Source organism: Eriocheir sinensis, chromosome 22, assembly GCF_024679095.1.
Source record: "Eriocheir sinensis breed Jianghai 21 chromosome 22, ASM2467909v1, whole genome shotgun sequence".
In the NCBI taxonomy this organism is placed as follows: domain Eukaryota; kingdom Metazoa; phylum Arthropoda; class Malacostraca; order Decapoda; family Varunidae; genus Eriocheir; species Eriocheir sinensis.
Genome location: NC_066530.1, coordinates 8,421,981 through 8,449,239, shown reverse-complemented (window position 1 = coordinate 8,449,239; position 27,259 = coordinate 8,421,981). Strand labels below are relative to the sequence as shown.

At 41.7% G+C, this 27,259-nt stretch overlaps 1 long non-coding RNA gene across 2 annotated transcripts; it reads right to left on the bottom strand.

The window, feature by feature from the left end:
* On the bottom strand, positions 1-26,367 carry LOC127001993 (uncharacterized). Of its 2 annotated transcripts, none has more exons than XR_007755625.1 (3): positions 26,131-26,367; positions 18,864-18,934; positions 1-267 (listed from the first exon to the last, which is right to left on the bottom strand). It is a non-coding gene; the product is annotated as an uncharacterized LOC127001993 (long non-coding RNA). The 2 variants fall into 2 exon arrangements; XR_007755626.1 differs by lacking the exon at positions 26,131-26,367 and adding an exon at positions 24,697-25,206.
* Between the last annotated feature and the right edge of the window lie 892 nt (positions 26,368-27,259).

Here is a 27,259-nt window from a genome sequence, read left to right as displayed (position 1 = left end):
GCCTCCACACTAAACATCCTTCTTCGACCGTCGATGTTGAGAGGAGGAGGAGGGTGAGGAGGAGGAAGCGGAGGCAACTGAGGAGGAGGAGGAGGAGACGAGAGTAGACGTGGAGCCGTCAGCGATGGAGTTGGCGGCTGTTCCTTCGTCCTTCCATTCGACGGCTGCGGCGGGTGACTTCTTGGCCGCTGCCGCCGCCTTGTCCATCTCCTTCCGGTGGATTTGGTACTCAACGATGAGCCGGCAGGTTAGCATGAAGAAGAAGATCTGGGGAGGAGGGGAGGGGAGGTTAGGCTAGGTTATGTGTGTGTGTGTGTGTGTGTGTGTGTGTGTGTGTGTATTTACCTAGTTGTAGTTTTACAGGATCTAGGCTTACGCTCGTGTGGTCCCGCCTCCATATCTGTATTAGTCCAAATTTTCCTTAACCATAGCTGGGTGTTATTGCGATACTTTATCGCTGATAACAAAATCGGGTTATCGGCAATCCGCTACTTATTTATTCGTTACTTTTATAACCAAACCAGCGATAATCGCTACTTTTTTCCACCTCTCAGAAAAAAGAAAAAAAACATAGTCTCCTCCCTACTGCACATGCGTGGCCCGGGCGCCCGGTGTTGTATGAAATCCTTCGGGGTATTAAATATCTTCGGTGAAGAGATTTCATACTTAGATCATCAACATTAAAACAATAGGTTATTTTTTTATGTTAGACTCAAAAATCACTATATCAAAGAGAAAAATCATTTAACTTTGCCCCCAAAATTATTATTCACTGCCTGAAATTTGTGATCTCGTTATAAATAGCGCAATCAGAGACCAGCGGCTTGTGTTATCATGTGGCGGCGTGGAGCGTGGCCTCTCAGCTGGGTCTCAAGTGACGGAGTGAGTGCCAGTGTTCCGGTTCCCAGTGCTTCAGTGCTTCTTTATTGAAGTGACTGTTAAAGTGTTAATGGTGATGAGTAAGAATAACTGAATAAGTATTGATGGGCCAGTTCACGAGAGACCAGTGTTTGTAAACAAAAGCGCCCTCTTTTGACGGTGGGGACGCCAAATAACACAACACCGGTTCAGGCGTTTCTAATACAGGTAACTCTCGATTTACACGAGTTTGTTTTACGCGTTTTTGAAATAACGCAGGGTCCAAAATCCAAATAAATGGTTAATTTACACGTTTTTTCCACTTATACGCGGTATATTACGGAGTGGCCACTATATGTCTCACGCAGCTGGACTCACACGGCGCCGCGGCCACTCAGCTGAGCTCAGTTCTTCCCGCGTGCCACTTGAACAACAATACAGTACCCACGCTGCCACGCTACTCAACAAAAGGGGTGGGCAGGTACCGGTATCAATACCGGTACTAACGGTACCAGTTATACAATACGGTACCGGTACCAGACTACTCGGTACCGTTACCAATACTAGCCACTCGCTCATGGTGTCCCCCATTTCTTCCTCACACGAGTGAGGATGAGACTGAGTGCCTGAGTGGATATCTCGGAGATATGGATATTCTCTCTCTCTCTCTCTCTCTCTCTCTCTCTCTCTCTCTCTCTCTCTCTCTCTCTCTCTCTCTCTCTCGCCGGTCACTACTGGCGTCCCTCAGGGCTCGGTTCTTGGCCCAGTACTCTTCATTATTTACATCAACGACGTGGATGTTGGACTCAGTAATCGCATTAGTAAATTTGCAGACGACACAAAGATTGGTAAATCGGTTCTCACTGACGAAGACAGGCAAAGCCTCCAAAAGAATTTGCACAAAATTTCAGCTTGGTCGGATAAATGGGAGATGCCCTTTAACGTAGAAAAGTGCCAGGTCCTTCAAGTTGGAACAAAAAATAAGAAGTTCGATTACGAAATACGCGGCGTTAAACTCACAAGCGTTCAATGCGTTAAGGACCTGGGGATTAAAATCGCGTCAAACCTCAAATTCTCACATCAATGCATCGATGCAGCAAATAAACCGAACAGAATGTTGGGCTTCATTAAAAGAAACTTTTTATTCAAGAATAAAGATGTAATACTTCCGCTCTACAATAGTTTAGTCAGACCCCACTTGGAATATACGGTACAGTTTTGGTCTCCCCACCATGCAAAGGACATTGCTAAACTAGGTGTTCAGCGTCGAGCAACAAAAATGATCCCTTCCTTGCGCAACAAATCCTACGAAGAAAGGCTTTCCACCCTCTTGAGAAACGTCGCCTCCGAGGAAAACTGATCGAATGTTTTAAAATACTTAATGGTTTCACGAATGTAGACAGAACAAAATTGTTTAAGATCGATGACACTTTGCGAACGAGGAACAATGGCACAAAACTCAAATGTAGACAAGTAAATTCAGACTGCACCAAATTTTTCTTCACCAACGTTGTAGTGCGAGAATGGAATAAGCTCCCACCATCAGTGGTCCAGTGTAGCACGATTGACTCCTTTAAAAACAAGCTCGACCGTCATTTCCTTGAACTTAATATTAACAAGAGTAGAAAAGCAACGTTTTGGAGCCATCTGATTAATGTAAAATCACTTAGGTTTAAGGACAGACCACCTAGTCTGGATCATGGGGTCTGTGTGGTCTGATTTTCTATGTAAATCTATCTATGTAAATTCTCTCTCTCTCTCTCTCTCTCTCTCTCTCTCTCTCTCTCTCTCTCTCTCTCTCTCTCTCTCTCTCTCTCTCTCTCTCTCTCTCCACTGAATGAAGTGAATATTTATTTTTCGACAGAAACCTACCTCTTGTTTGATTTATTGTTTTTGATTTACGCGACCTCTTCAAGGACGCGCAATACTCGCGTAAATCGAGAGTTACCTGTATTAACGTCCATATGTACGTGTCAACATGTAGTTTTCAGGTTTTGTAAGTTTTCTAAAATACAGATAATGAAAATTTGAATTCATCTATGTTTTTTATTTGAAATATCAATATAGTATCGTTTTCGCCTATCGGACTTATCTCTAGCTAGTATCGGAATTGCGGATTTATATCGGGTATCGGTTATTGCTAATATTTATGTCTCCATTTAACGAATATCGGTTATCACCAATAAGGTTTTCCATTATTAGTCATATGGTATCGGGAATAAGGTTTTCTGTTACTGTGCCCAGCTATGTCCTTAACCCCCAGGACGCCAGCACCGTTTATTTACAGCGGTGGGTAGGCGCAAGCTGTGTGCCAGCGCCGCTTATTTATGGCGGCAATTTAGAAAAATTGCTGTGGCCTTATATTGACTGAGAAGCTTTTCATACTTTGTCAGGACACTTTTCATACCTTTACCCCTCCCAGTCACTGATCTTCACCCCCCCACCAAGACCCTAGGGATCCCGAGAGTACGGGTCCCTTTCCTGACCTGACCGCAGTGCAGGGAGGTTGTCTCGCCACGCAAAGCATATTTTGGGAACGCCCAACTTTGCTCGTGCCCTTGATGAGGCCCCTAGTGACTTCACGGATAGTGATGCGAATGACTTTGAGTCTGATAGTGACCTTGATAAAGATTAAATATATAGTGATAGATATAGTGTTATCTACTTCCTGTTACTTATTTTTATGATACCTGTTGAAAAAACAACTTATGCATGTTTACAATGAAATATTTTTGTGCATCAAACACAAAACCTCCAATTTTGTGTGCAAGTAGTTTGGATCGTAGGCTTGAAAAACCCCTCATGTCACGTGTCGGACCTCTCTGCACTCCAACCTCTTGCAACCCATGCCATTAGCCTTCTTAGTGCCATATAACTGCCTTCTACGGATCTCCGAAGTTAGATAGAATGATGAACTCCCTGGGGCTAGTAAGTCTACGGGATGTAACACTCCAAATGTTGGAAACTTCCAGCGCCTAGAAATCATGGAAATTATAAGAGGTGAGTAGTAAAATGTATCAATTATGTGTTGTCTAATCATTCTGAATACATTCTGCTTGGCACCCAGGGGGTTAAAGTCATCCACACTCTTCGCCGATACTACATCCTCACTTAAATCTTTTTTTTTTTTTTTTTCTACGTCGCGTCCTATTGCGCCGGTAGGCTTCTTCCCGGTGGGGCCTGATGGTCGGCCCAAGGCTTCTTCTCGGTGGGGCCTGATGGTCGTCCCAAAGCTTCTTCCCGGTAGGGCCTGATGGTCGGCCCAAGGCTTCTTCCCGGTGGGGCCTGATGGTCGGCCAAAGGCTTCTTCCCGGTGGGGCCTGATGGTCGGCCCAGCCCGTTCTGGTGCAGGCGAGTGTTTATAGTGGCGCCACCTTGCATTGACTCATGCTGCCCTCCCGGAGCTCATCTATGTTCCAAACCTTTATATTTCTTTGCAGGAAGCTATATTTCTTTGTCTCTCAAACATCTTCCTTTTCTCAATTTTTTACTGTGTCCTCGTGTGCTGCTGGTGTTTCTTCATTCTCGTAACAGTAACTCCTCATTGTCTACTTCTTCCATTTTATTCCATAACTTATATATTTGTATTTGGTCTCCCCTTTCTCTTCTTTGTTCCAGTGTTGGTAGGTCCATTTCCTTTAACCTTTCTTCATATGTCAATCCCTCCAGTTCTGGAACCATTTTCATTGCCATCCTTTGTATTCTTTCTAGATTTTTATGTGTTTCTTCTTATGGGGAGACCACACAGTTTCGGCATATTCCAATTTTGGTCTAATCATTGTGGTTATTAACTTTTTCATCATATCCTTATCCATGTAGTGGAATGCTAATCCTATATTTCTTACCACTTTTTTTTTCTTCTAAAACAAAGGAGACAGCTCAAGGGCACAAAAAAAGGAGACAATAATAAAAGAAAAGGCCGCTACTCGCTGCTCCTAAAAAGAAACCAAAGAGGTGGCCAAAAGAGGGGTCAATTTCGGGAGGAGAGGTATCCTGATGCCCTCCTCTTGAAAGAGTTCAAGTCGTAGGCAGGAGGAAATACAGATGAAGGAAAATTGTTCCAGAGTTTACCAGCGTGAGAGATGAAAGAGTGAAGATGCTGGTTAACTCATGCGTAAGGGATTTGGATAGTATAGGGATGAGCATGAGTAGAAAGGCGTGTGCAGTGGGGCCGCAGGAGGGGGCAAGGCATGCAGTTTGCAAGTTCAGAATTGCAGTCAGCGTGAAAATAACGATAGAAGATAGAAAGAGATGCAACATGGCAGCATAATTTAAGAGGTAGAAGACTATCAGTAAGAGGAGGAGAGCTGATGAGACAAAGAGCCTTAGACTCCACTCTGTCCAGGAAAGCTGTGTGAGTGGAGCCACCCCACACGTGAGAGGCATACTCCATGCGAGGGCGGACAAGGCCCCTGTATATGGATAGCAACTGTGCGGGGGAGAAGAACTGGCGGAGACGATACAGAACGCCCAACCTCGAGGAAGCTGATTTAGTGAGAGAGGAGATGTGAAGTTTCAAGTTAAGATTTTGAGTTAAGGATAGACCGAGGATATTTAGTGTTGACGAAGGTGACAGCTGAGTGTTGTCGAAGAATAGGGGATAGGTGTTTGGAAGATTGTGTTGAGTTGATTGGTGGAGAAATTGAGTTTTTGAGGCATTGAAGGACACAAGATTCCTTCTACCCCAATCGGAAATGATAGTAACGTCTGAGGTTAAGCGTTCTGCAGCCTCCAGCTTGGAGTCATGTAATTCCTGTTTCTTCTGTTGAAAGAAGTTGAATAATGCAGATTAGAGTCATCAGCGTATGAGTGGACAGGACAGTTTGTTATGGAAAGAAGATCATAGATGAATAATAGGAAGAGAGTGGGTGATAGAAGTGCCCTGTGGAATACCACTGTTGATAGGTTTAGGGGAAGAACAGTGACCGTCTACCACAGCAAAGACAGAACGGCTGGAAAGGAAACTGGAGATAAAGGAACAGAGAAAGATAGAATCCGAAAGAGGGCAGTTTAGAAAGCAAAGATTTGTGCCAGACTCTATCGAAGGCTTTCGATATGTCTAGCGCAACAGAGAAAGTTTCAATGAAACGGCTAAGAGAGGATGACCAAGAGTCAGTTAAGAGATCAAGGAGAGCGCCAGTAGAACGCCCCTTGCGGAACCCATACTGGCGATCGGATAGAAGATTAGAAGTGGAAAGGTGCTTTTGAATCTTTCGGTTAAGGATTGATTCAAAACCTTTAGATAGACAGGAAAGTAAAGCTATAGGGCGGTAGTTTGAGGGATTGGAACGGTCACCCTTCTTAGGCACAGGCTGTACAAAGGCGTACTTCCAGCAGGAAGGAAAGGTAGATGTTGATAGGCAGAGGCGAAAGAGTTTGACCAGGCAGGGTGTCAGCACGGAAGCACAGTTTTTAAGGACAATAGGAGACACTCCATCAGGTCCATAAGCCTTCTGAGAGTTGAGGCCAGAGAGGGCATAGAAAATATCATTCTTAAGAATCTTAATAACAGGCATGAAGGAGTCAGAGGGGGGATGAGTAGGAGGAATATGCCCAGAATCATCCAGAGTGGAGTTACAGAAAGTTTGAGTGAAGAAATGGATGAGACGGCAGTGCTGCCGTCTGGGTTAAGAAGAGGCGGGAAAGAGGAAGAAGTGAAATTGGAGGAGATATTTTTGGCTAAGTGCCAGATGTCTCTGGAAGAATTAGAGAAAGCAAGGTGTTGACATTTGCTATGGATGAAGGAGTTTTTGGTAAGTCGGAGAATAGATTTGGCACAATTCCGGATGGAAATGTAATGATCATGGTTAGCGGGAGTTCGAAGGCTCTGGTACCTTTTGTGAGCTGCCTCTCTATCTTTGACAGCACGAGAACAAGCATGGTTAAACCACGGCTTTTTAGCATGGGGAGTAGAGAAAGTACGTGAAATGCATGCCTCCATTCCAGAGACAATCATCTCTGTGATGCGCTGGGCACACACAGAGGGATCTCTATCCTGGAAGCAATAATCATTCCACTGGAAATCGGAAAAGTACATCCTCAGGTTGTCCCACCGAGCTGAAGCAAAATGCCAGAAGCATTGCCTCTTCGGTGGGTCCAGAGGATGTACAGGAGCGATAGGACAGGATACAGAAATACGGTTGTGATCGGAGGAGCTCAATGGAGAGAACAGTTTGACAGAGTAAGCAGAGGGGTTAGAGGTAAGGAAGAGGTCTAGTATGTTGGGCAGGTCTCCAAGACGGTCGGGAATATGTGTAGGGTGCTGAACCAACTGCTCTAGATTGTTGAGGAGAGCAAAGTTGTAGGCTTGTTCTATACATACCACCGAATATCTTATCGACATGACTCTCAGGCTGTTGATTACCCTGATTCATCACTCCCAGATCTCTCTCTTCTTGAACTTTTAAAATATTTCTCCATCTCCAATTCTATATGTCCATTTTGGTCTCCCTTCACTTTCCTATTTCCATTACGACATTTCTTTACATTGAACTCCATCTCCCATTTCATACTCCAGTCCCAAATCTTATTCAGGTCCTCCTGCTGAATTTCAGAGTATTTACTGTTTCTTATATGTATCAGCAGTTTTGCATCGTCTGCAAACAAGCTCATATGAGTGTTTACTTTCTCTGGCATATCATTTACATATACTGTACTAGGAAAAGTATTGGTGCCAATACCGATCCTTGAGCCACTCCACTATCTACCATTCTGATTTCATGTCCTTTACCACTGTTCTCATCTTTCTTCCCCTTAAGTAACTTTCCATCCAGTTCTTCATTTTCCCTTTCAATCTCCTTTATTCTCCAGTTTCTATAGTAGTCCTGTATGTGGAACTTTGTCAAAAGCCTTCTTCAGGTCCAAGTACATGCAATCTACCCATCCGTCCCTCTCCTGTATTATGTCTGTCACTCTGGAGTAAAAGCTCAGTAAGTTTGTTACACGAATGCCCTTTTCTAAAGCTATACTGTTTTTCTGTAATTATATTATGTTCTTCTAGATATTTCGTCCATTGTTTCTTTATCACTTTCTCGCATATTTTACAAAGTACACTGGTCAATGATACTGCTCTGTATTTCAGAGGTTCTTCCTTCTTTCCACTTTTGTATATAGGGACCACTTCAGCCCTCTGCCATTCCTTTGGTAATTTACCAGTTGATATTGAGCATTTTATGATATCATATACCAGGTAGGGACAGGTCTATCTGAATGAGGAATGCAGCGCCCTCAACCTCCCCCGAGCTGTCTTTCCCTGCTTTCTCTCTCTCTTCAGTTCACACTTCTTTCTTTGGGTAGCTGGGGAATTAACTCCCCCAGGGGTCCTGCGTCCCTGCCCTATGGCGAGCAGTCAGGCCAGCCTCTGATCTGGGCTGGTTGGGGGGAGGGGCTTGCACCCCCTCCCCCACAAAAGACTTACCCTAGCTTAAAACAAATTAAAAAGTAGAGGTCGGGGTCGGGGCGCAAGCCTCAACCCCGATCCAGTCTTGCTGGGGGGCCCGACCGCGCGGCGGGCTTCCACGATGCATCAGCATCCGGGGAGCCTGCCATCAGTGAAGGGTGCAGGGCAAAGCCTACGGGACCCCTGCACCTCGAAGGAGGAAGGGCCCCCAAGCCCCTTTTTTTGTTTTGGGGGTGGCGGTACCAGTTGCTCGGATTTATTTATTGGATTTATTGATAATTCTTCATGTCCGATTTTTTTTTTAGGTTGCTGATAAATATTGTTATTGTTATTAGACCATGATCGAGTACATCCATAATAACTATACATGCTATTTTTTTTTTATCGAAAAAATAAATATTCACTTCATTCAGAGAGAGAGAGAGAGAGAGAGAGAGAGATCACCACTCAGTGAGTGGATATCTCGGTGATATGGGTACTCGACTACTCGATCATAGTCTAATAACAATAACAATATTTATTAGCAACCTAAAAAAGAAATAGAATCGGACATGAAGAATTATCCAGTAACTCCAATAAATAAATAAAATAATGAAATAATGGAAACGGGAGCTGTGATGGAAACGGAAAGCAGGACAAAATGGTGGGAACTTGGGGAGACGGTCAGCGGGGCAGTGACTCAGCGTCTACACACAGGGCCCATACCGCATGGAGGCGGGCGAGCGCCGAGCGTCACTAAGATCCAAACGGTACCGGTACTAGCTGCAATGCGCAGTGCCGAGTGATCATTAAACTTCCCGGAACCCAAGTGATCATGAGGCTTCGCGGTACCAGTACCGATACCAGGTACCGGTACCAGGTATCGGTACCTGGTACCGCGAAGAATCGATTCTCGCGGTACCCGGTATCGGTACTGGTACCGCGAAGCCTCATGATCACTTGGGTTCCGGGAAGCGACGACCACTCGGCACTGCGCATTGCCGCCAGTACCGGTACCGTTAGGATCTTAGTGACGCTCGATCGCCCGCCCGCGCGCGCCCCTGTGTGTGTGTAGATCGAGTCATCACACCCCGCTGACCGTCTCCCCAAGTTCCCACCATTTTGTCCATCACAGCTCCCGTTTCCATTATTTTATTATTTTATTTATTTATTGGAGTTACTGGATAATTCTTCATGTCCGATTCTTTTTCTTTTTTAGGTTGCTAATAGATATTTTTATTGTTATTAGACTATGATCGACTACATCCATAATAACTATACATGCTATTTTTTTATCGAAAAAATAAATATTCACTTCATTCAGAGAGAGAGAGAGAGAGAGAGAGAGAGAGAGAGAGAGAGAGAGAGAGAGAGAGAGAGAGAGAGAGAGAGAGAGAGAGAGAGAGAGAGATTTACATAGATTTACATAAAAAATCAGACCACACAGACCCCATGATCCAGACTAGGTGGTCTGTCCTTAAACCTAAGTGATTTTACAAAAATCAGAAGGCTCCAAAACGTTGCATTTCTACTCTAGTTGATATTAAGTTGAAGGAGAGAGAGAGAGTTTTCTTTACAGGAAATTTATTTGGGAACTTCATCAGAAGTCATTAAGGAAAAAAAAACTCCTTCGGGTACCGGTACCGGTACCGGTACTACCGGTACTCAAATTAACGGTACTTGCCCATCCCTAGTATGGACTGGGTACTGGGCAGAGTTGTGGACCAGAGTCATTGCGGAGCATCCATTGGCAATACCAGGGTCACTGACCTTGTGTTTTGCTGATGATGCAGTAATCCTGGCAGAGTCGCTGGAGGTCTTGGTGATGGCTCTTGAGGCACTGCATGAGGAGGCGAAGCCCTTGGGACTCCAAGTCTCCTGGGCCAAGACCAAGGTACAGGTGTTTGGAGGCTTGCTGGATGACACGGTACAGTCTGTTCATGCTTGTGGCGAGGACGTTGAGATCTCAGAAAGTTTCACGTATCTTGGTAGCGTAGTTCATAACAACGGTGAGTCTGGCCAGGAAGTCTTATGGCGGATTGGTCTGGCCCACGGTGTTATGGACTCGCTCAACGAGTATATGGCATTGTCGGTACCTGTGCAGAAGGACGAAGATGTTCCTTGTGCTCCCTGTCTTACTCTATGGTTGTGAGACATGGACACTAAATGGGGACTTTGAGAGGCGGATTGATGCCTTTGGTAATAAGTGTCTATGCAGAATCACGGGATATCGCTGGAATGACTGTGTCAAACCGGCGACTACTCCGTGAGACTGATTCGACATATTACCCTGCTGCATAGTCCGTCAACGCCAACTCCGGCTATATGGGCACGTGGTATGTTTTCCAGAAGCTGATCCTGCTCATCAGGTTGTCTCTGTAAGAGACAATCCTGAGTGGAGGAGGCCAAGGGGACATCCACAGAGTTCGTGGCTGGAGCAAGTCGATAGATCCTGTCGGGAGGTATCAGACATAAAAACTGAACCAATGGATATTTGTGATACTATTCGTGAAAGCAATTAAGACACTTATAGCCTCTTCCATTAAGCGTAACCCGTTTCTGGGTCGTGATCTGTAGAGTCCCTTGATAGATAGAGTCCCGACAGCCTAAGATTTGGGCGCCATTATTGTCCCTGTTTTCGCCGCGAGAGCGTGTGCTAGTGTTTGAAAAGGGCGACGAAAACACAGGGCCAATAATGGCGTCCAAATCTTAAGTTGTCGGGATTCTATGAGGGACTCATAGACCACTCACGACCCAGAAACGGGTTACGCTAAATGGAAGAGGCTATTACTCACTCACTATGATGTTTGAAAATAAGTGTATCGAAGACTATTATTGAGGCTAATGTTGTAATTGTTGACGGCCCTTGTAGAGCGCTGCATCAGCGGTGGAGCAGGGCCTGAAACCTCATCATCGGTAAACGGTAAACTCGGGCTGGGAAGGGGGCCTGCATGGAGACTCGCCCAGAGGGACCCCCGGGCTTGGCGTTGTAGGGTGGGCGAGGCGACGCGCCCCCCGGCATATGCCCCCATTGATTAATTGATTGATATACCGGTCCTTCTGCTTTCCTCTCTTCCAGCTCCTCCATTATTTTATATATCTCCTCTTTAGTTACTATGACTTCATCCATATGAACATTTATTTTGTTATCTTGTGAGTCATTTAATTGTAATTCTTTTGTAAAAACTTGCTGGAACCTTTTATTTAGCAGCTCCGTCATGTCTTTGGGATCTTCAATTATCTTATTTCCATCATTCAATCTTTCTATTGTTTCCCTTGGTTTGATTTTTCCATTTGTGAATCTATAAAACAGTTTAAGTTCTTCCTTGCACTTTTCAACAATATCCTTTTGATATCCTTTCTCTTTTCTCCTTATTTTCACGTATTCATTTCTTGCTATATTAAAATCTTCTTTATTCCTTTGATTCTTATTTCTTTTCAATCTCTTCCACGCTTTGTCTCTTTTTTTCCTTTGCATTTGCACATCTTGTATTAAACCAATCCTTTTTTTCCTTTTTCTTTGGGTTTATATTCTGGTACATATTTCATAACTCCTGTTTCATACGCCCCCATAAAAATATCATACTTTTTCTGCACCTCGCTTTCTCTCCTCAACTTTTCCCAATCTAGCTCTCCATAGAATTTCTTAAGATTTTCCATGTCCGCCTTCCTATAGTTTCTCCTGTTTTTTTTTTTTATATGATTCGTCCCCCTCAGTGCCTTCCTCCTCTGTTTCCATCTCCATTATTACGTGATCACTGTTTGTGTGTGTGTGTGTGTGTGTGTGTGTGTGTGTGTGTGTGTGTGTGTGTGGTGGAAGAAAGAGGGCAAGGTGTTAAGCCGTGGCCAAACAGGGAGCGAAAATTGAACTAACTGATTATTTAAGGGAAAGTGATCCAGATATTATGTGTATAGTTGAAACTAAACTTGTAAAAGAATTGGAACTTGTGCTGGAGGGAAAAAGCAAGTACAACATTTGGAGAAAAGTATGGAAAATGGGAAATGGAGGAGGAGTGATGATAATGATGAAACAAAACTTGAAAGTGACTGAAGTGAGATATGGAAAGGACAGTGCGGAGGTGATGGCTGTGCAGGTACTGGTAAAAGGTGGAGAGAAAAATAACATAATAACAGCCTATGTCCCCCTAAAACCAAAAGTTGGAAGATGCTGGAAGATACAATACGGGTACTGACACACGAAATAAACGATAATGAAAAGATAATATTAACAGGAAATTTCAATTGCAAAGAGGTGAAATGGGAAGATTATGCAACGGAGGGTGGTGAAAATACCTGGGGAGGTAATACTATTGAAGCTGGTAACAGATAACCTGATGACGCAGTGGGTGGAAGAAGAAAAAGGCTGAGAGGGGATGACGAACCATCAAGACTTGACCTAATTTTCACAAAAAATGTTGAGTTGGATGAAGGAGTCAGTCATGAGTGCCCCCTAGGAAAGAGCGACCATGAACTATTAGAGATGAAAACTAAGGAAGGATATGAATATCGTGATGAGGCATAAAAGGAAAAAAGGAAAAACTATGCAAAGGTAGATTACATTGGACTCAAGACTTTCTTCACTGGGGTTGACTGGAGTGATATGAAGAGGAGTACTAACATTCAAAAGAAATACAACTTTTTTATGAATATTAACAACAGAGGAATAGAGATATACATTCCATACTACACAAAAAAACTAAGGGAGAGAAAACATGGTTTGGATGGAGGTGTGAAACAGCAAAAAGAAATAGAAATAAGGCATGGAGAAATTTAAAGAAAAGACCAAATAAGAATAACAGAGACAAATATAAAAAATTAAAAATGAATATGTAAAAATAAAGAGAGAAGAGGAAGCTAGATTTGAAATAAGAATAGTTTTTAGTTGTAAGGAAGAACCAAAAATGTTTTATAAATTTGTAAATGGGAAGTTAAAAAGAAATGGAGTGGAAAGGCTAAAAGAAAAAAAACGCTTTTTTACGAAAAGGACAAGGAAACTGCAGGATTATTAAATAAAAATTTTCATAAAGTGTTTACGAAAGAGACCGACTGACTGGGGTCTCGAAAACTGTAATGAAGGGAAATTAAATTATGTAAAGGTTGAGAAAGGGGAACTGATGCAGCTGATGAAAACTTTAGATGGAAGGAAAGCTATGGGACCGGATAAAATCTTTGGTCAAGTGCTAAAAAAGTGTAGAAATGAATATTTGGAACCACTATATGACATAATAACATGCTCTATAAATACAGGAAAAGTTCGCCCTTAGAGTGAAAAAAAGCAAACATTGTACCAATTTATAGAAGTGGAGATAAAACTGAACCACTGAATAATAGACCAGTCTCTTTGAAAAGTGTAATGTGCAAGATTTGTGAAAGTGTAATAAAAAAATGGGTCGATCATTTAGGAAAGGAAAACATGATAAATAAGGGACAGTTTGGATTTAGAAAAGGAAAATCGTGTGTCACCAACTTACTCTGTTTCTACTCAAGAGCAATAAGACGTGGTGTAAGAAAAGGATGGGCTGGCTGTGTATATCTCAATTTGAAAAAAGCTTTTGACAAGGTTCTGCACAAAAAGTTAATCTGGAAACTACAGAATTGGGGAGGAATGGGCGGAAAGGTCATCGAGTGGATGGCGAATTACTTAACAGAAAGAGAAATGAGGACGGTGATTAGAGAAAAGAAATCAAATTGGAGGAGTGTAGAGAGTGGAGTTCCTCAAGGCTCAGTTCTGGCACCAATAATGTTCATAATATATATAAATGATATGCTGATGGGTATAAAAAGCTATATGAGCCTTTTTGCAGATGATGCAAAGTTAATAAGAAAAGTGAAGACGGAGGAAGACTGAATAACTGCAAAAAGACCTGGATAGAGTGTATAGATGGAGCCAGTTATGGGAGATGGAATTTAATCCAAACAAATGCCATGTTATGGAAATGGAGAAAAGTAAAAAGAGACTGAGGAAAACATATAGGATGGGAGAAGAAAACGTAAAGGAGGTACATGAAGAAAAGATTTGGGAGTAACGATGCAAGACACACTATCCCCAGGAAAGCACATAAACAAGTTATTAGGGAAGGCGGTGGCCGAAGTGATAGCGTACTGGACCCACATTCGCCGCATGATGGACGACGCGGGTTCGAATCCTCACGCTACCACTCGGATTTTTCAGTCACCGCCGAGTGGCTTAAAACTACCCACATGCTGTCCTGAAGACCACCCATCAACCCGGACTCTAGAGGAAGCCGTCCAAGCGAATCAAGAACGAGTTCCGGGGGGCAGCATGAGCCAATGCAAGATGGCGCCACTATAAACACTCGCCTGCGCCAGAACGGGCTGGGCCGCCCATCAGGACCCACCTGGAAGAAGCCTTGGGCCGACCATCAGGCCCCACCGGGAAGATGCCTACCGGCGCAACAGGCAACAACGTTATAAAAAAAAAAAAATAAAAAAAATAAAATAAAAAAAAAAAAATTGGAGAAACCTACAGGATGATGCAAAATAAAAGGGTATCATTCCACTATATGGACAAAGAAATGATGAAAATAATAACACTGATAAGACCAAAACTAGAATATGCTGCAGTTGTATGGTGGCCTCACAAAAAGAAGGATATCAGAAAGTTGGATAGGATACAGAGAATTGCAACTAAAATGGTCCCAGAACTCTCGAAAATGATGTATGAAGACAGATTGAGGGAGATGGACTTGACGACACTGGGACAAAGAAGGGAGAGAGGAGATCTGATCATGATCTGATCATCATAAGTTGGTAAATAAGTTTCAAGAGGTGGATAGAGATGATCTCTTCTCAACTGCGGGAATGCAGGGGCTGAGAGGACATGGAAAGAAACTTAATATAGGAACTTGTTTGAGTGGCAGTGGTAGTATCATAACCAATGAGGTTCATCCGAGGTGCGTTGTTCCTGATGCATTGAGCTCCCTTGTTTTGGGGTATTTGGGAAAAGAGCAATACGGCTACCCTCTGACTGGGAAGGTAGCCTACCCCATCATCACCTTCTTGCAGTACACACCGTTAGTATACCCTGCAGGGTAGAACCAACGGGGAGGGGGGTAGCGACCATCAGCTGTTGTTTTAATCCTTTTAGCCACCCATTGGTGGCCTCTAATACTTTTATCGAGTTTTAGAGGCAGGAGCAATGGCCAGGTGGTGGCAGGAGAGTAGGGAATGCTTGAGACTGGTGTCTATTAATGTGAAGGGTTTAGGTGATGAGGAAAAGAAGAGAGTGATGATTGAAAATTTTGTGAATGGTAGAGTGGATGTGTTGGGAGTGAGTGAAACACATATTTGAGGAACTGGTGTGAGTGATGGTAGAGAGGGTACGTGGGAGGGTGTGCCTGGGGGTTGTATGGATGGGGATAGATGATAAGTATAGAGGCAGGAGTAAGGAAGGGTGCGCTATTGTGATGTCTGAAGGAGTGTGGAATGGTGCGACTGATTATGGTTGGAAGGGATCAAGAATTGTGAGGGTAAAAGGAAAAGTAGGTTTAGTAAAGTATGCATGGGTGTGTATTTATGCACCAGTAAATGTGAAAAGTAAAAAAGGACTGAGAGAAAGGGAAGCTTTTTGGGAGGAAGTGAATTCATGTCTGAAGAGTCTTGAGAAAGAAACTTCTTATGATGGGAAATATGAATGCTAAAGTGGGTGATGAATGTGTGATGGATGTGGTGGGAAAATGGGGGATACCTGGAAAGAATGAAAATGGAGAGTGCCTGTTGGATGTCTGTGCTGAGAGGGGGCTGTTCCTAGCGAACACCTTCTTTCAGCACAAGAATATCCACCGATACACATGAAGGAAGGGAGAAGATTATGAGCAGAAAGGATTGATTGATTATGTGGCAGTAGATGGAAGACTTAGAAAAGATATTTGTGACACGAAGACAGTAAGAGGAATGTTCGATGGATCTGACCATCTTGCAGTGCTGGCAAAGTTAAAGCTGAAAGAAAAGTGGGTGTTTGAAAAGAAAGGTGAAGTAAAAAAGGAAATAGTGAAGATAGAAAAGTTACAGGAAAAAGAAAAAAAAGAGATGAGTATAAATGTGAAATGGCAGAGGCCTTAAGTGAAAAACAGGAAAGTGTAAAAGATAATACAAATATTGAAAAAGTTTTTGAAACATAAAGAAGTAATGTTAACTACAACAAAAAAGTGTTAGGGATGAAAATGGTGAGAGATGGAAAAAGAAAAGGAAATTCATGGTGGACAGAAGCGATAAGGAGGATAGTAAAAGAGAAAAGGGACCTTTTTAAGAAAACTCAAGAGAGAAATGTGGCTGAGCAAGTAAAAAGGGAAAGGAAAAAGAAATATAGAGAATGCAAAATAGAATTAAAACAAGCAATAAAAGAAAGTAAGAAGAGAGTTGATGAAGACTTTGAAAAAAGACTAAGTGAAAAATATAAAGGGAACAGGAAATCGTATTGGAAAGAAGTAAAAAACGAAAGAAATGCAGAAAATATCTCCTTAAGTAAAATAAATGAAGTTATGGATGAGAATGGAAAGATGTTGAAAGACGGGGAAGCTGTGAAAGAGAGATGGAGAGAATATTTCAAAAAATTAATGAATTTCGAGGATGGACGTCCAGCAGCTGTAACAGCAGCAGTTTTGAGTAGAGGTAGAGGAGGAGTATATAAAGAAAGAAGTATAACATATGAAGAAGTAAATCAAGCAATAAAAAGATTGAAAAATGGAAAGGCAGCAGGTATTGATGGAATCACAGCAGAAATGTTGAAGTATGGAGGAGATGTAGTTATTAAATGGATGGTCAAGATATGTGAAGTAGCATGAGAGGGGGGGGGGGGGTGCCAGCAGACTGGACAAAAGCCATCATTGTCCCAGTTTACAAGGGGAAGGGCAGGAGAGGGGAATGTGGGAGCTATAGAGGTATAAGTCTCCTGAGTATACCTGGGAAGGTATATGGAAAAGTCATAATAGATAGGGTGCAAAGACTTACAGAAGAGAAAATCAGTGAAGAACAAGGAGGCTTCAGGAAGGGAAGGGGATGTGTGGATCAGATATTTGCCTTCAGGATGGTAGTAGAAAAAATAATAGCAAAAGGAAAGAAACTATACGCTGTCTTCATGGATTTAGAAAAAGCTTATGACAGAGTCGATTGGATTGCATTGTGGGATGTTTTAAAGATATATGGTGTGGGAGGAAAACTGCTTAGTGCAATAAAGTTTTTCTATGGTGATGCATCTGCATGTGTCAAAATTAGTGGAGAAACAAGTGAACATTTTGAGATAAAAGTGGGCTTAAGGCAGGGGTGTGTCATGTCACCATGGTTGTTCAAAATTTATATGGATGGTGTCATGAGAGAAATGAAGGGCAAAGTTGGGGAGGTTGGAGTAAAAATGTACGCTGAGGGAAGGAAGTGGGTGATGAATTCAATCCTGTTTGCTGATGACACAGTGCTCATTGCAGAAAATGAAAGTGACTTACAAAATTTGCTTAGTGTTTTGGATAGTGTCTGTAAAAGGAGAAAGCTGAAAGTAAATGTCAACAAAAGTAAAGTGATGGTTTGTGAGTGAAGTAGAAGTGAGGTTGTAGATTTTGTATGTCCATATAGAGTGGAAATTGAATGTGAAAAAGAATGCAAAATAATTTTGAATGGTGAAGAAATGGAGGAGGTCAATGAGTTTAAGTACCTTGGGTCAGTTATGTGTAAGCATGGTGGTACAGAGAGAGAGACAAGAGAAAGAGCATTGCAAGGAAGAAGGGTGGTAGGGTCTTTGGGACGAATCATGAATGGCAGAAGTGTGAGCATGGAGGTAAAGAGGGATTTGAAAAATACAATAATAGTACCAACCCTCATATATGCAAGTGAAACATGGGCCTGGAATGAAAGTCAGAGGTCTAGAGTGCAGGCAGTGGAAATGAGTTATTTGAGGAGAGCATGTGGTGTGAGCAGAATGGATGAAATGAGTAATGAAAGTGTGTACAAGCATTTTGGAATGTGTCACAGGGGTGAAGGGAAGAAGTGTGGAGTGGTGGAAGAAGTGAAGCGACAGACTTTAAAGTGGTTTGGCCACATGGAACAAATGGAGGAGAGTGAGATGACCAGAAGGGTGTATGTAAGTGAGATAGAGGGAGGGAATGTTAGAGGCAACCTCCAGTGAAATGGAGGGATAGGGTGCAGGAGTACGTTAGGGAGAGGGGTGAAAGATCCTTGAGAAACTTTGAGCAGGCAAGGAGGGAGTGTCTGGATAGAGAAAGATGGAAACTCTTCTGCCATGGCCATCCCCTGGTGGGAGCTCCTAGGATAAGGCGTCAATGAAATGATGATGATGATGACTTGTTTGAGTGACTTTAAAAAATATTGTTCTCCACATAGAAGTATTAACACATGAAACAGCTTGCGGGAAGAGGTGTTGGAGGCAAGCAGTGTCAACCATATGAAGGAAAGGCTAGATGAATGTAGATATGGAGACGGGACTATTAGAGCTTAGCTTGGGCCTAGTAGACTACAAACAGGTAAACACACACACACACACACACACACACATGTGGTGGGGGTCCAATAACTTCATGCCCCTGAACAAAGAGCAAGAAAAATGACAACGGAACATAATCACCAGTGGGGGGGTGAGTCTCTCAAACTTGTCGCTCACCATCAAGTGATTGTACGCGGCGAACAGCATCAGGAGGGCCACGACGATGTTGGCAAACTGCTTCACACACTCTGAAAGACACAGAAACTGCTCAGCAAGGACTGTAGGTGGGCATCCTCATCACTTCCTCTCACATCAACTCCTTCCAAAGGCCAAGAAAAGGTATCAATTGCATTCTAGTGGCGTGAGGTAATCGAGCTTTCCAGACAGACCAACAGATCCAAAGCACACAAACTATGTAGAGAAAGGATTAATTTAAGAAGCCTATATGAAAATCCAGCTTTCCAGATAGGGTACCAAATCTATGGAATATGCTACAAGACGTGTATGCCAAAAACACACTCCACTTTAAAGAAAAAATCTAAAAAGTTTCAAAAGATGGGACATTGACTATGACTTAATGATGCAATGATAAAATTAAGTAAGACTTAAAACTGCATATCATTAGCAAGGGATAGGAATACAACTTAACTATCGGGAATTACTAATGAGGGATGAACAGGGAAAACAAAGTAACCATTAACCAGCTAAAAGAAAGGCAACAGCTGACAAATACAGGTTAACGAGCACACAGGTAACTCACTAGAAGACATAATTATTAAGAAGCGAAAAAGTAACTAAATAGGGGAAATCATTAAAGAAGGAACAGAAAAGGAAAACAAAACAACAAAAGAAACAACAAGGTAAAATACAGATGACAAAATACCAGTTAACGAGCACCAGAGTTGGTGATTTTTTAGATAAAAAAAAATAAAAAAAAAAATAAATAAATAAAAATATATATATAAATAAATATATATATATAAAAATATATATAAATATAAATATATATATATATATATATATATATATATATATATATATATATATATATATATATATATATATATATATATATATATATATATATATATATATATATATATATATATATATATATATATATATATATATATATATATATATATATATATATATATATATATATATATATATATATATATATATATATATATATATATATATATATATATATATATATATATATATATATATATATATATATATATATATATATATATATATATATATATATATATATATATATATATATATATATATATATATATATATATATATACAAAAAACATAACCTAGGGCCATCACAGAAAGCCTCTGGTGAACTTGGTGAACTCCATAGTTAGTCCACTTGCATGGTGGCTTTCTTTGGGCAAGCTTGTTGGAGAAAAAAAGGATTTTTTCTGATTTGGTTGGGAAATTATTTACAACAACAGCCTCAAGTTCTGGAGTGGAGAGGATTTTTTCTTCATTTGGTCTTGTTCATGCTTAGCTGAGTTATAGGTTAGGGATAGAAAAAGCTGCAAAACTGGTTTTCATTTACAAAAACCATAACCTAGGGTCATAACAGAAAGCCTCTGGTGAACTTGGTGAACTCCATAGTTAGGTACACTGGTACAGTAAACTGAGGTACATACTTAATTGAAGATTAATGCATGTGTAAAGACCTAGTCAATAAGGACTACATTTTGTTGAAAGAAGTTTAAAGAATTCTTCAAATATTTTCTGCTACTTAAATTCAGGAATCAGGAATCACACTTCTTAAACAAATTCCATCTACTTAATTTACTTTTTTTTTTTTTTTTTTTTTGGCCTATTGCGCTGGCAGGCTTCTTCCCTGTGGATCCTGATGGTTAGTCCAAGGCTTCTTCCTGGTGGGGCCTGATGGTCGGCCCAACCCGTTCTGGCGAAGGCGAGTGTTTATAGTGGCGCCTTCTTGCATTGGCTCATGCTGCCCTCCCAGAGCTCATCTTTAATCCTAGAATCTAGAGTCTGGGTTGATAGGTGGTCTTCTAGACAGCATGTGGGTAGTTTTAAGCCACTTGGCGGCGGCTGAAAAATCCCAGCTTGGTGGCACAGGGATTGAACTCGCGTCCTCCTGAACGCAGGGCTATCTGTTCAGCCACCGCTTCCCCATTTGCCATTTGTATTACATTGATACAGATTAGGCAACATAGATATGATATCTCTTCTCCAGGATAGGCCTACTTTGCTACTCAAACATATTTCAAGGATTAATTCATCTCAGTTGTCAGTTCCTACTTATAAATTTATAATAATGTAGGATTATTTTTAATAAATGAATCATTGCACATGAATAGGTTGTTTTATTTTACCATCTTTGGAGCACATAATTTAATTTATGGAATACTTTTAGTAAAAAAAAAAATAATAAATAAAAAAATAAATAATGACTTTTTAAGTAAAAAATCAATGATCTAATCATCTGATTAAATCAATTTGATTTAATCATTCCCAACCCTGACGAGCACACAGGTGAATCACTAGAGGGCACTAGATGAGTAACTAGCAGGATGGTTCACAGAAGAGGGGACTCAGACAGAGGGATTTGGCCTCAGCTTACTATTATATATTACATGGAGGGTAGTAGTGTGTCTTTGAGCCATTATTAGTGACTAGCAACAAGGCATTTGCATCCCCAATGACCCAAAGTGACGTCAAGAGAGCAAAAACAACCTGCCATATTAACGTGATATTATTATTATCATCATCAGTAGTAGTTGATTTACATAGATTTACATAGATCTTCAGACCGCACAGACCCTGTGGAAGCAGGATAGGGAGGGAAGGAGGCGAGGGAGTTGAAAAAAGAAAGGAAGGAAGGAAGGAAAGGAATAAATGATGAATGAATGAAGAACAAAGATGAAATAAAGTAGTAGAGTATAATGAGATGAGTAATGGAAGAATGAGATGAGTAATGGAAGAATGAGTAGTGGAAGAATGAGATGAGTAGAGGAAGAATGATGAGTAGTGAAAGAATGAGATGAGTAATGGAAGAATGAGATGAGTAGTGGAAGAATGAGATGAGTAGTGGAAGAATGAGATGAGAAGTGGAAGAATGAGATGAGTAGTGGAAGAATGAGATGAGTAGTGGAAGAATGAGATGAGTAGTGGAAGAATGAGATGAGAAGTGGAAGAATGAGATGAGTAGTGGAAGAATGAGTAGTGGAAAAATGAATAGTGGAAGAAGAATAAGTACCGTGAAAAGGGGTAATATTGACCAGTTTTGAAGAACAAAGTTATATTTTACAAACAAAAACATTTATTTGATATATAAAAGTTTGTATCCCTGTTGAGGCTATCTAAGCATATACAGTCGTCGCTCAAATAGTACGGGGTTTAGGGACCCAGGACCCCCGTATTATTTGAAAATCCGTATAAAATTAGTGCCCCCCCCCCTTGAAACACTCCTGGGCTGCGTTTGAGAGAGGGAATCGGGACTCTCGGAACGTCCCGGGTTCTCTTAACGCTTGACTCCGCAGCACGAGTTGCCAACTCGGCACGTCCGCTGGCTCCCGGCTTTGAGAGGTGGAGCGCCTTCGTGCTGTGATGACATCATCAGCAAATATGGCAGCCCAAACAAACGCATATAAGTGTTTCCATTGCATTTCACCACTCTGTGCCACCATAACCACTGCAGCTTCCTTTTCATCTTTTGTTGTAAGGAGTTCGTCAGCCAGGACAGCTAGTAATGCATGTTAAACATCGCCAGGGGTGGTCTGGGCGCCCGAGACGTCCCGACTCGCTCTCTCAAACGCACTGGCAGGAAGATCAATGTATGCCATTTTGCTGCGAGTGAGACGCCGTCACCATAGCAACGACGAGGCTTAGTAAAAGGACGGCCTTTATCTCCACTCTTGCAGCACTCTTGGAGCACTGGCAGTTACTGCGGCAAGAATTTCTTTTACACTATGATAGATACAGCGAACAGTGCTCTCATTCACGTGGTATGCTCTCCCTACCACAACGTAACTCATCCCGAAACGTAACTTCTCCTAAATCTGAATTCTTCTGCAAGGTGAACACCTTTCTCGAATGCTTTGGGGTGCTTTCAGCAGGTGTTTTGGTAGAACAGTGTTGTCACTCACGCCATGGCTACTTGGTGCGACGAGCAGGAAATTTAAAAATTCTAAAAAAAATCTTCCATGACAATCCGTATAAAACCGAAACCGTACTATTGGAAACCGTACTATTTGAGGGATGACTGTATAAAGAAAGTAAAAATATTCTTCTTTTAATTTGCCATATAATTAAATGCTGGTGGTCAAATTTGCCCACCAACTTGGGGTAACTTTGACTTGGGCCCATAACTTGTGGGGTAAATGTGACTCCTAGCTTAAACACTACAGGAATGCCTCTGATGGGACAATGGGGGTAAACATGACCACTACAGACACTTGGCAGTGTAATTTTGACCTACAGGCAACAATCTAGTAGAACAAAGTAAACCTAACAAATGGTATTTTCCTTCAATTAGAATTTTTTTGGCAAAATATATGGTAATTTTCTATCCATATTCCTTGTACTTACATACTACAACACTTAATGGCATACATCCAGAGAGTTTTTAAAGACAAACTGATCCCTCTGGTTCATAACTGGCTGCTCAACCTTGTTAATTATGGATGGTTTGTCAACAAAACTAATGTCTGTGTGATTCGCAGCAAATTTGCGATTACCACTCCCAGCTACTACCCGATAGTACATTTTTATAATTTTTTTTTTATAACTTTATAATTTTATAATTTTTGATACTCTCGCCCACACGACCCTTTTATATATTTGCCTGGCATGCTTTAGGCAGGATGCAGTATGCTAACACTCACAGATCATGCAAATCTCATGCAGATCTCTTGAAATGGATATAAAACATGCATTAAAACCTATATTTGAACATTTTAACATGCAGGTATATTTTTAGAGCATTTTTTCAAGGTGGTCAACTTAGACCCATGGTTCTGGACAACTTTTTCCCCGAACTTTGGATCCTTGCTGTATGTTAAATATGAAAGATACATCATTTTAAGTGCCAAAAATAGAAATTTTGGCATTTTTTAACACCATGGAAAGTCTTTAAAAATGGATTTTATTGAATACAATTTTCTGTAGTGGCATGATATAAAATTTGCATTTTTTTGTCAGTTTTTTATGCACTTTTACTCATTATATATATTTGAACCTCAAGTGTAACAACTCTGAACCTTTGGCATATTTTGTTTCTCATTTTTCAATGTATTTTGAAAATGTTTTGCTTTATACTTAACACTTCAATTTTTCAAAATAACACTGTAAATAATTATTAAAAGCTCCCACCAACAACAAAAAAAGTTTTGGTCAACTTTACACCACCAGTCAAATTAACCCCAGATGACGGTAGTGGAATAATGAGATGAATAGTGGAAGAATGAGATGAGTAGCAGAAAAATGAGATGAGAAGTGGAAGAATGAGATGAGAAGTGGAAGAATGAGATGAGTAGCTAGTGGAAGAATGAGACAAGTAGTGGAAGAATGAGACTGAGTAGGGGAAGAATGAGATGAGTGGTGGAAGAGTGAGATGAGTAGTGGAAGAATGAGTTGTGGAAAAATGAGATGAGTAGTGAAAGAATGAGATGAGTAGTGGAAAAATGAGATGAGTAGTGGAAGAATGAGATGAGAAATGGAAGAATGAGATGAGTAGTGGAAGAATGAGATGAGTAGTGGAATAGAGATGAGGAGACTAATGAAGAGAGGATTACGTGAAACCTTTACCCAGACATGACATCACAGCGACATAATCCAAACCGTTGGATTACAATGAGTTGATGTAAGAACATGGTCATAATTATCACTTGCATCTGTGGTACTCTTGGGTGAAGCACACCAGTGTAATGCATTGATTCTTTTGCTGCACCAATGGTTTATATATACATGTTCCAGCTATTTTAGTGTTAGGTGACATTCTTTTGCCCCTCACCTCACAGAGGAGTAAGTCATTCACTGTAGCTGTGAGACTCAACCAGGCTCCAGGCCCAGGTGCAGCTGCCACAGCTGTGGAAAGTCAGCCATCAGTATTTCCCTTCCTCTTCTTGCTGTGGCTCCTCTCCTTTTATCACTTCACAGGCAAGCCTTCTTTCTTCCTTGTCTAACAAGATCACGTTTACCTCTCCTTCACTTCCCTTTCCCTATCAGGCTCAGCTGCTGCTAACACCCTGGTCACTATAATTACTGTTGGCAGACACACTTCAGAAGTGGGTCTTCATGTGCCTGGCAATGTCACTCTTTGTCTTAAAGACTTGAACTCTCTAAGGCCAAAGTGCCTGAAGACGCGTTCATTGAGGGTTGACTTCACACTGAACCTCTTCCCGCACTCTTCACACTCATGACTTTTTACACCAGTGTGTGTAACGGTGTGTCTAGCAAGGTGACTCTTCAGGATGAATTTTTTCCCACATTCCTTACACCAGTGTGTGTAAGGGTGTGTATATCAAGGGTACTCTTATTGCTGAATTTTCTCCCACATTCCTTACATTCATAGTTCTTTACACCAGTGCATGTGTGTAAGGGTGTGTCTAGAAAGGTGACTCTTTAGGATGAATTTTCTCCCACATTCCTTACATTCATAGTTCTTTACACCAGTGCATGTGTGTAAGGGTGTGTCTAGCAAGGTGACTCTTTAGGATGAATTTTCTCCCACATTCCTTACATTCATAGTTCGGTCAATTTACGGTTTCACCCAACCAACGATTTTCTGACGTGGTTCATGTTTTTCTGGTGATAGATGTAGTGACTTGCACGATTTTGTACCTCATTTCCGTCGCAAATGTCTACTATTCGAGTTATGCCTCTTTTCAAGTTATGCCTATCCCCTGCCCTAAACGATCTTGGGGACCTGTGGGAACACGGGGTTTTTGGGTGGGGGACCATGAAATCGACTAATATGATTTTCAGATGAGGTCGAGAAATCAACAGAATCACATTAGAACACCAGTGACAAGGCATAGCCTACATTTGTTTTGAAGGGAGCGGCGGAAGCGGCCATTGTGAGGTAAGCAGTGTTGCCAACCGTCTGCTATGGGTGAGCAGTGTTGCCAACGATTTGCTACATTTAACAAAGACAGCTACGGCCACTGGAAGGTGAGCAGTATTGCCAACGAAGTGTTACATAGCACAAGGGTGAGTTTTCTGGGAAAATCGTTATTGAAATACCCTGGCCGAAGATTTCTAACTTTCCTAGATGGGATAGGCATAACTTGAAAAGATGCATAACACGAAAAGTAGACATTTGCGACGGAAATGAGGTACAAACTCATTCAATTCACTACATGTATCACCAGAAAAAGATAAAGAACACGAGAAAATCGTTGCTTTCGCCAAGTTCAGGAAATGAAAAGCACAACAACGGCATTACCTTACTGGCCATATGTTGATGTTTTTTGTGGCGCTACTGCTGCTGCTGCCTCTCCTCCCTATAAATACAGGGAAGTTTACAGTCTGGGCACCGTACTTCTAAAGGAAGGACACCATGACTTCTTCGTCGTCCAGATAAAATTGATTAATAAACTCCCAGTAACTTTCCGTACAACCATCACACACCGTGGCCATCTTTCAACTGACTGGCAAACACTAACTTACTGCTCGAATGGACCGCAGTTTCGAAACACCAAACACGGCATTTCTTTACAACTACTGCTTCACCCCACCGCCGCCCCCCCACTCCGTCCCGCGCTGGGTATTCCAATGGCCTAAACCGAATGTCGAATATATTTAAACTACCCCAACCCAACTTTACATAACCTAAACGGCCTCTTACTGAGGGGGGGGGGGCGAAGCCCCCTCGAACCCCTCTTAACCAAGGGGGGCTCTTGGGGGACCCGTGAGAATTCGGGTTTTTTTGGTGGGGGAGCATATTTAAATTATTCCAACCGAACTTCACGACCTAGCTAACTGAGGGGGGCGACCCCCCCTCCCCAAATATAACGATCTTGGGGGATCCGTGAGAATTCGGGGAGTTCTGGTGTGGAAGCATATTTAAATTACTCCAACCGAATTTTACGACCTAGTTAACTGCGGGGGGGGGGCTTCGCCCCCCTCGACCCCCCCCTCCCCAAATATAACGATCTTGGGGGACCCGTGAGAATTCGGGGGGTTCTGGTGTGGGAGCATATTTAAGAATGCCATCAAAACTAGAAAAGTTAAGGAAAAGAGATGGCGTAGTTTGCGTACAGAAGATTCCCGCAGTGGTTATGTTAGTGCTAGGAATAGTGTGAATAGATTAATTAGACAAAGAAAGTGTACTTATTATATAGAGAAGATTATTGGAGCTGGTTCAGACACTAAACGGCTGTATTCAATCTTAAACACGCCAACAGGTAATAGGAGCAAAACTAGAAGGCTTCCAGATGGCTATACTGATGCTGATCTAGCTAATAGATTTCTAAACTTCTTTGATGAAAAGATTTAAAAAATTGTTGGTAACTTTCAGGGAGGTTTGGTGATGAAATCGAATTATTTGCCTGATATCCCCTATGTTGGCTTGT